Consider the following 10,719-nt stretch of genomic DNA (forward strand, 5'->3'; position numbering starts at 1 on the left):
GATTGTGTTTCCTGAGGCCTCCCCTGCCCTGTGGAACTGTGAGCCAGTTAAACCTCTTTCCTTTAAAAATTTCCCAGGCTCAGGTATGTCCTTACAGCAGCATGAGAAGAGACTAACACATAATATTTAAATTTTGATCATGAAACATTGGAGCTCAATACATATTAATGATGATATAGTAATGACAGAATTGAGCAAAAACACAGAAAACTGCACTTGATAGGACTTGGAATACATTCTGCCACAAAGATCTGTTTATAAAAAATAAACATAAAAAAGTAATCAGAATACTTAATGCTTCAGATTTTGGTCTGCTGATGAGTAATTTGAGCCAATCTTAAATAAGATTTATCTTATTTTAATTCTTTTTTTTTTAAGTTGGAGTCTTGTTCTGTCACCCAGGCTGGAGTGTAGTGGCATGATCTTAGCTCACTGCAACCTCGGCTTCCCGGGCTCAAGTGATTCTCCTGCCTCAGCCTCTTGACAGCTGGGACTACAGGTGCACAACACCACGCATGGCTAATTTTTGTATTTTTAGTAGAAACGGGGTTTCACCCTGTTGGCCAGCTGGTCTCAAACTCCTGACCTCAAGTGATACTCCCCCTTCAGCCTCCCAAAGTGCTGGGATTACAGGTGTGAGCCACTGCCCCTGGCTTCTTATTTTAATTCTTTAACCAAAGAAATGTGAGGACAAAGGTCCTGGATAAGACCATAAAACCTGGATTATGATCATTATGATGGAGACTGATACTAAATAGCATATGAGTATGCACATGTTACCTCTCTGGTTTTACAGTTTCCTCTTGTGCAAATCCAAGACATTAGACCAGATGACCGCTAAGGAACTTTTCTGTAGATCTATAATTTTTTCTGAAATGCTCAGATGGCTCATTGTCCATAAATGTGTCAGCCAGCTGAGTTATTCATTGAGTCACATGTTAACCTCTTACTGGAACTGCAATGCATTGCAGTGCTATTATGTAACTCTCCAGTCCCTTAGAATTGGGGTCGTTATAATTGGCCAGAATGGAAAGAACTCCTGAATGATACATCCGGTCTAAGCACAGGCACATGAATTATGTGGCTGAGATTGGTAAACCTGAAAATTTTCTGAGAAGTAAACACATTTTTGTTACTATTAATTCCTTCCTCCTCCTCCTGCTTTTGCGTCATCACTTACTTCTGCTTTGTCTTCATATTCTCTCTTAGAAAGCATTCTGTCCTAACCCCCAAATGTATCTCTTCATTTTGTCTTCTTGTGCTTCTCCAACTGTCTTCTTGGAATAGAAGTTTGAACCTACTGCTTTATTTTTCAGTTCCATGCAATCCAGCTTCTATCTGTACCACTCTCCTGAAATTCCTACAAAGATTGCCAGTGACTGCTTATCTGCCCACACCAATCTCTTCTTTTCCCCTTTGCGCTTGATTCCACTGCAGCATTTGCTCTTTGGTAATCTTTCATATACCAACCCCTTTCCACTGATGTTTCCCAAGTCAATTTCCAACTATCTAGCAGTTGTCTCCACTGAGGTGTCCTACAGACATCTCAAACTGTTGGATGTCTAAAACCAAATTCATAATCCTTCCGACTTCTTCTATTCCCTGGCTAAATGAATGATTAATATTCACTGAGCCTTATTTATTTATTTATTTATTTATTTATTTTGAGACAGTCTCACTCTGTCACCTAGGTTGGAGTTCAGTGTCACCATCTTGGCTCACTGCAACCTCCACCTCCCGAATTCAAGCAATTGTCATGTCTCAGCCTCCCAAGTAGCTGGGATTACAGATGTGCACCACCATGCTGGCCTAAATTTTGTATTATTTTTAGTAGAGACCGGGTTTCACAATGTTAGCCAGGCTGGTCTGGAACTCTTGGCCTCAAGTGATCCGCCCACCTCAGACTCCCAGAGTGTTGGGCGTACAGGCACTAGACACGGTGCCCAGTTCATTGAGCCTTTCAAACTAGAACTAACTCCTCCTCTTCTTCAACTTTTCTATCTCTCTTACTCTGCTCATCCAATTGGCCAGCAAATCCTTTTTCTCTATCCACAATCTACTGCCTTACATTAGGTTTTTAGTATTTCTTAAAAGGACCCTCCTGATGTTAATCGTTAATGCTATCTCTAGTCCAATCTATCCAAGGGTTGCTGGAGTTATCACCACAAAATAATAAACTTGATGATGACACCACCCTACTCATGAGCTCTCCTTATTGCTCTCAGGGCAAAATCCAACCTCCTTAGCATGTTACACAAGGCCCTTTACAAGGTCATCACCACCGATCTCCCCAGTGTTATCCTCATGTGTTCCAGTCACACTGGACCACTTATTCCCTTGACAAATCAAGTTCATTTGAACACCATGACCTTGAATTCAGGCACTGAGTATTTTCTTTCCATATCGTTGATCACAAAGCACAATGACAAATTGTACATCCTTAATCAACGTTTGAATGAATTAATCATGGATCCTGGATGGTGGTTTCTGAATAAGACATTAATAATAATTATTATTATTATCACATTTTTTTGAGACAAGGTCTTTCTGTGTCTCCCAGGCTGGAGTGCGGTGGCTTGATCTGGGCTCACCACAACCTCTGCTCCCGGGTTCAAGTGATTCTCCTCCCTCAGCCTCCTGAGTAGCTGGGACTACAGGTGCATGCCACCACGCCCGACTTATTTTTGTATTTTTGGTAGAGATGGGGTTTCACCATTTTGGCCAGTCTGGTCTTGAACTCCTGACCTCAAGTGATCCACCTGCCTTGGCCTCCCAAAGTGCTGGAATTACAGGCATGAGCCATGGTACCCAGCAAGATATTAATTATTAAGTAGAAGAATTATGAAAGAAACCCCTCCCTTAAAATAATCCCCCTCCCTTTTTCCTTGAGCAGGGAAGCAAACAATTACCTTCTGAGCTTTTTGTCATTATTGTAGCCACTTTCAAATCTTGTCCAATTCATGTCAGACTATAAAAAGAAAAACAACTGTGGCCAGGGGTGGCTCATGCCTGTAATCTCAGCACTTTAGGAGGCCGAGGCGAGTAGATCATTTGAGATCAGGAGTTTGAGACCAGACTGGGCAACATGGTGAAACCCCTATTCTACTGAAAACACAAAAATTATCCAGGCGTGGTGGTGGGCACCTGTAGTCCCAGCTACGTGGGAAGCTGAGTGGGGGAGAATCGCTTGAACCTGGGAGGCAGAGGTTGCAGTGAGCCAAGATCACGCCACTGCACTCCAGCCTGGACAACAGTGAGACTCTCTCTCAACAAACAAACAAGCAAAAACCTGACAAAGTCTTTTCCTCCTTCTGTAATATATTCACTATGTGGAGAGAGAAATCAATGAGATCTTTGTGAACGGGAGTATCATAATCAGTTTGTCTGCAGATAATGACAACTAAAACATGAACTGTGCCTTGTAGGAAAACCCTACGTAGAATTGTTGAAGTAAATAGAGATTTATGATTAGCTAAACTGAGAAAGTTAGACCATATGAGTTCCTATATTCTTGAGGTAATTTAGAAACCATTCATAAGGGGAAGGGAGAAAAACAAAAAAAATCCTGACCTCTTAAAACTTACAAGAATTTCTCACGTTGTCATAATGGAAATTCCCAAATTTCTCAAATGCGTTTTTTTTTTCCTTCATCTCTGGTAGCATGAAAACATCTGCCAAAAAATATGAAACTTACGATGTATTTAATTCCATTGCCCAAACTTGTAATAACTTGTAATAATCAGGTTCTCCTTACAACAGTCAGGTGTCATTCCCCCAAAGGGCACTGGTGCTCTCTCCCTTTGAGCAATGAAAATTTTTTTTTTTTTTTTTGAGATGGAGTCTCGCTCTGTTGCCCAGGCTGGAGTGTAGAGGCGCGATCTCGGCTCACTGCAAGCTCCACCTCCTGGGTTCATGCCATTCTCCTGCCTCAGCCTCCCAAGTAGCTGGGACTACAGGTACCTGCCACCACACCCGGCTAATTTTTTGTATTTTTAATAGAGACGGGGTTTCACCGTGTTAGCCAGGATGGTCTCGATCTCCTGACCTCGTGATCCACCCACCTCGGCCTCCCAGAGTGCTGGGATTACAGGTGTGAACCACCGCTCCTAGTCGAGTAATGAAAAATTTTAAACCTTTGCTTCTTCCTTCTGATGTCTGTACTCTTAGGGTTAACAGTACCTCATGAGGTGCTACTATGCTGCTGGTACCTACAAATGTGTAGCATCAGATTCTCTAGGTAATAGTGTCTACTATCGAGCATGCATCTATCTGTACATATGTTTTCAGTAAACATGTATTAACCACTTATTTTGTGCTGGTGCTTGGCACTGGAAATAGAAATATATGAAATTCGATTCCTGTTCACAATGTTTAGAGTCTAGAGTCTATCCACTAGGTTGACAAGTTGACATTGTGAAATATGTAATAGAAAGAGCCTGAGGATACAGAGAAGTGACACAGAGGTCACACTTTGGGGCTGTTAGGAAAGGCTTCCTGAAGAAGGCTATTGCTGAGGAGAATATAATCCGCAAGCGTTTATTAAGTGCCTATGTCAAGCTCAGCTCCAAGCCCGGGAACACAGCAGTGAATAAAGGAGAAAGATATTCCTACCTGCATGGAGCTTACATTCTAGGAGAATAACCTGAAGAAAGAACAGAAGCTTGGCGTATGAATGATCTACAAAGAAATGAACAGCATATCTTTGGAGGTTGGTTTTGTATATAAGTAAGTATAGCTCAGAAAAGTTTCCAGCTCGCTGTGTGATCTCTGTGTTCTCCAAAACTCATTGAGAACATGTTGAAGTGTCCCCAGTTTCTATAGAGGAGTGCTTCCCTCCACACCTGCGGACAGGGCCTAGAATCCATTCACAGGTGAGGGGCCTCTGTCATGAAAAAGACACGTGCAGGTGCATATGTGCACTCAATCACAGAGACACACACACATGCACACACACACAGGGTGAGCCATTCATTCACATGGTGACCACCGACACTGCACTGGCTGGTCCCAGTCTTGACATCCCCATTGTGACAATGCTTAATGCCAGAAGCAGGAATAGAAGGAAGAGATTCTACCTGGTCCCTACCCTCAAGAGCTTGTTTTAAGTTTCTTCCCATCACAAAAGGGAGAGGAGAAGTTGTAATATTTATGGTGTTTTTTTAAAGAGACAGTACGCCCTAGTATGTGTGCCCCTTTTTTTCAGAGCAATGGTTATGTACACTCACTCAAATAAACTTACTTAAGTGTTTCAAAGGACTCTTGGATGGAGGATGGTAACATCTACTTGGGTGTAATGATCCCTATGATCTTGCAATTTAAAAATATAGTATCACGATTTTTTTCAAAAGATATAAAGATGTGGGCAGGGTGTGGTGGCTCACACCCATAATCCCACCAGTTTGAGAGGACAAGGTGGGAGGATTGCTTGAGCCCATAAAGTCAAGACCAGCCTGGGAAACATAGTGAGATGCTGTCTCTATTAAAATAAGTAAATAAATAAATAAAGGTGTGAGTCTGAATGCATTCCCTCCCTCCTTTCATTTCCCCTTCCCCTTTCCCTTTCCTTCCCTTCTCTTCTTTTCCTTTCCTTTCTTCCCTTCCCTTCCTTTCCCTTCCCTTCCCTTCCCTTCTCCTCCCTTCCCCTCCCCTCCCCTCCCTTCCCCTCCCCTCCCCTTCCCTTCCATTCCCTTCCCTTCCTTCCTTCCTTCCTCCCTCCATTCCTTCCTTCCTTATTTCTTTATTGAACACATACTATATATCCAGTGTAAAAAAATTAGGCATACAGATTTTTTATTTTTATTTTTATTTTTTTAATTTTTATTTATTTATTATTATTATTATACTTTAAGTTCTAGGGTACACGTGCATAACGTGCAGGTTTGTTACATATGTATACTTGTGCCATGTTGGTGTGCTGCACCCATCAACTCGTCAGCACCCATCAACTCGTCATTTGCATCAGGTATAACTCCCAGTGCAATCCCTCCCCCCGCTCCCCCCCTCCCCATGATAGGCTCCGGTGTGTGATGTTCCCCTTCCCAAGTCCAAGTGATCTCATTGTTCAGTTCCCACCTATGAGTGAGAACATGCGGTGTTTGGTTTTCTGTTCTTTTTTTTTTTTTTTTTTTTTTTTTTGAGGCGGAGTCTCGCTCTGTCACCCAGGCTGGAGTGCAATGGCCGGATCTCAGCTCACTGCAAGCTCCGCCTGCCGGGTTTACGCCATTCTCCTGCCTCACCTCCCGAGTAGCTGGGACTACAGGCGCCTGCCACCTCGCCCGGCTAGGTTTTTTTTTTTTTTTTGTATTTTTTAGTAGAGACGGGGTTTCACCGTGTTAACCAGGATGGTCTCAATCTCCTGACCTCATGATCCGCCCGTCTCGGCCTCCCAAAGTGCTGGGATTACAGGCTTGAGCCACCGCGCCCGGCCTGGTTTTCTGTTCTTGTGATAGTTTGCTAAGAATGATGGTTTCCAGCTGCATCCATGTCCCTACAAAGGACACAAACTCATCCTTTTTTATGGCTGCATAGTATTCCATGGTGTATATGTGCCACATTTTCTTAATCCAGTCTGTCACTGATGGACATTTGGGTTGATTCCAAGTCTTTGCTATTGTGAATAGTGCCGCAATAAACATACGTGTGCATGTGTCTTTAGAGCAGCATGATTTATAATCCTTTGGGTATATACCCAGTAATGGGATGGCTGGGTCATATGGTACATCTAGTTCTAGATCCTTGAGGAATCGCCATACTGTTTTCCATAATGGTTGAACTAGTTTACAATCCCACCAACAGTGTAAAAGTGTTCCTATTTCTCCACATCCTTTCCAGCACCTGTTGTTTCCTGACTTTTTAATGATTGCCATTCTAAATGGTGTGAGATGGTATCTCATTGTGGTTTTGATTTGCATTTCCCTGATGGCCAGTGATGATGAGCATTTTTTCATGTGTCTGTTGGCTGTATGAATGTCTTCTTTTGAGACATGTCTGTTCATATCCTTTGCCCACTTTTTGATGGGGTTGTTTGTTTTTTTCTTGTAAAATTGGAAAAAACTGCTTTAAAGTTCATATGGAACCAAAAAAGAGCCCGCATCTCCAAGACAATCCTAAGTCAAAAGAACAAAGCAGGAGGCATCACGCTACCTGACTTCAAACTATACTACAAGGCTACAGTAACCAAAACAGCATGGTACTGGTACCAAAACAGAGATATAGACCAATGGAACAGAACAGAGTCCTCAGAAATAATGCCACACATCTACAGCCATCTGATCTTTGACAAACCTGAGAGAAACAAGAAATGGGGAAAGGATTCCCTATTTAATAAATGGTGCTGGGAAAATTGGCTAGCCATAAGTAGAAAGCTGAAACTGGATCCTTTCCTTACTCCTTATACGAAAATTAATTCAAGATGGATTAGAGACTTAAATGTTAGACCTAATACCATAAAAACCCTAGAGGAAAACCTAGGTAGTACCATTCAGGACATAGGCATGGGCAAAGACTTCATGTCTAAAACACCAAAAGCAACGGCAGCAAAAGCCAAAATTGACAAATGGGATCTAATTAAACTAAAGAGCTTCTGCACAGCAAGAAACTACCATCAGAGTGAACAGGCAACCTACAGAATGGGAGAAAATTTTTGCAATCTACTCATCTGACAAAGGGCTAATATCCAGAACCTACAAAGAACTCAAACAAATTTTTTTTTTTTTTTAACGGAATCTTGCTCTGTCTCCCAGGCTGGAGTGCAATGGCAAGATCTCGGCTCACTGCAAGATCTGCCTCCCGCGTTCACACCATTCTCCCGCCTCAGCCTCCTGAGTAGCTGGGACTACAGGCGCCTGCCACCATGCCCGGCTAATTTTTTTGTATTTTCAGTAGAGATGGGGTTTCACTGTGTTAGCCAGGATGGTCTCTATCTCCTGACCTTGTGATTCGCCCACCTCAGCCTCCCAGGCATATAGATATTTTTATGAATGAAAATAAAAGGGGCTGGGCGTGGTGGCTCAAGCCTGTAATCCCAGCACTTTGGGAGGCCGAGGTGGGTGGATCACGAGGTCAGGAGGTCGAGACCATCCTGGCTAACACGGTGAAACCCTATCTCTATTAAAAATACAAAAAAATTAGCCGGGCGTGGTGGCAGGCGCCTGTAGTCCCAGCTACTCGGGAGGCTGAGGCAGGAGAATGTCATGAACCTGGGAGGTGGAGCTTGCAGTAAGCCGAGATCGTGCCACTGTACTCCAGCCTGGGCGACAGAACGAGACTCCGTCTAAAAAAAAAAAAAAGAAAAAAGAAAAGAAAAGGGGGAATCATATGGTTCCAGATGACATTGCTAATAATTTGGTGTATCGTTTTACAGATTCATTCTTCATGCTTATTTTTCATAAATTAAACACATGCATTCTATTTTACAAAGTAAGACTAATACTATACATCAGGGGTCCCCAACCCCTGAACCATGGACCAGTACCATCTGTGGCCTGTTAGGAACCAGGCTGCGCAGCAGGCGGTGAGCAAGCAAAGCTTCATCTGTATTTACAGCCACTCCCCATCACTCATATGACCACCTGAGCCACGCCTCCTGTCAGATCAGTGGCAGCATTAGATCCTCATAGCAGCATGAACCCTATTGTGAACTCTGCATACCAGGGATCTAGGTTGTGTGCTCCTTATGAGAATCTAATGTTTGATGATCTGTCACTATCTCCCATCACCCCCAGATGGGACTGTGTAGTTGCAGGAAAACAAGCTCAGGGCTCCCACTGATTCTACATTATGGTGAGTTGTATAATCATTTTATTATATATTACAATGTAATAATAAGAGAAATAAAGTGCACAATAACTGTAATGTGCTTGTGTCATCCGGAAACCACTCCCCAGCCCCCAACCAAGTAGGTTTTTAAAGAAAAAGAAAACGTAATTCCTAACTTGTTTCCCAAGAATTTATATTCAAATAACATAAGCTATTGATTGGCTGTACATTGTTCTTTGTATCGCAAATTCCAGGAATTCAAAGACAATGGGTAAGGCAGCTAGTCAGGAACAAAATATCTTTAAACAATTGTCCCCTGGCCTGGGCACAGCAGGGCATGGCTGAAGTCCTCTACTCATGCCTCTCCGGCCTGCTGAATTTTGCATACTTCCCATACCACAGGCTGCTCTGAGCTGTTTTTCTTTTCTCAGAGGCCTAGGAAATGAAGTCCCTGCCTGAGAAGCCCCTTCCCAGCAAGAACTACACAGTAGAAAAGTAGCATAAATCTCTTATCCCAGGTGAACATCTCATCATTTCTGCCTGGACATATGTTTTCTGCTTCTACAATACAACTTAGAAAAGTAGTATGGTTGTCAGACTGGGTGTAGTGGTTCACGCCTGTAATCCCAGCACTTTGAGAGGCTGAGATGGGTGGGTCACCAGGTCAGGAGTTTCAGACCAGCCTGACCAACATGGGGAAAGTCGGTCTCTACTAAAAATACAAAAATTAGCCAGGTGTGGTGGCCTATGACTGTAATCCCAGCTACTCAGGAGGCTAAGGTAGGAGAATCGCTTGAACCCGGGAGGCAGAGGTTGCAGTGAGCTGAGATCATGCCATTGCACTCCAGCCTGGGCGACAGAGCCAGACTCCATCTCAAAAAAAAAAAAAAAAAAAAAAAAGAAAAGAGAAAGAAAAGCAGTATGGTTGTCATAGTGAAACGGGATTGCTTCCTTGACCTTGACACCCTTTATGGGTGGGAACTGGAATGGTTCTTTTCACTCAGCCCACCACTGGTCACTACTCATGACAGGTAGCATGTGAGCAAGTGAGTGTGGGAGCCAGAGGGAATGAATGCTGAAACCAGCCAGTCACTCCTCTCTGGTAGGAGCAGGCTCTGTGCAGTGTTGAAGCCCCTGCCCTCTTGGCACCTGGGTTCTTGTCCAGCGTCCAGGAAGAATCAGGTCACATGAACAGATTGAAGGGTAGTGTATGCAGAGGATTTTATTGGTTGATGGATGTGGCTCTCAGTGGGATGGGAGATGGAAAGGGGGTGGTGCGGGAAGAAAGGATCTTTCCTTGAAGCCACACCATCTGAAGTTAGCCGTGTCTATCCATAGTCTACAATGCTCAGTTGCTGCTTCTCTGCTTGCCGTTCAGCGGCTTGTATCTCCCATGCTTAGCTGTTGTTTTTTTTTTTTGGCTTTGCCAGCTGATGTCCCTTGTGGGCACAGCATAGGGGCAGGGCAAGCCAAAAAGGCAGTGTTTGGATAGAAAAATGGGGTCAGCTGTTTTCACTTAGGGCTAGGCTTAGGGTGGGTTTAGCTGGGACCCCAGGCATTCTGCATCAATAAGGCGACTGAGTGTTATGAGCTACATATTTGTGTCCCCTTCAAAGTCATTTGTTGAAACCATAAACCCCAATGGGGTCAGTTGCAGTGGCTCATGCCTATAATCCCAGCACTTTGGGAGGCCAAGGCAGTTGGATCACTTGACGTCAGGAGTTTGAGACTCGCCTGGCCAACGTAGTGAAATCCCATCTCTACTAAAAATACAAAAATTAGCTGGGCGTGGTGCCATGCACCTGTAGTCTCAGCTACTTGGGAGGCTGGGACAGGAGAATTGCTTGAACCCAGGAGGCGGAGGTTGCATTGAGCTGAGATCCCTCCATTGCACTCCAGCCTGGGCGACAGAGCAAGACTCCATCTCAAAAAAAAAAAAAAAAAAAAAGAGGGGGCGGGGGG

This window comes from Theropithecus gelada, chromosome 11 (assembly GCF_003255815.1).
Source record: "Theropithecus gelada isolate Dixy chromosome 11, Tgel_1.0, whole genome shotgun sequence".
NCBI classification, from domain to species: domain Eukaryota; kingdom Metazoa; phylum Chordata; class Mammalia; order Primates; family Cercopithecidae; genus Theropithecus; species Theropithecus gelada.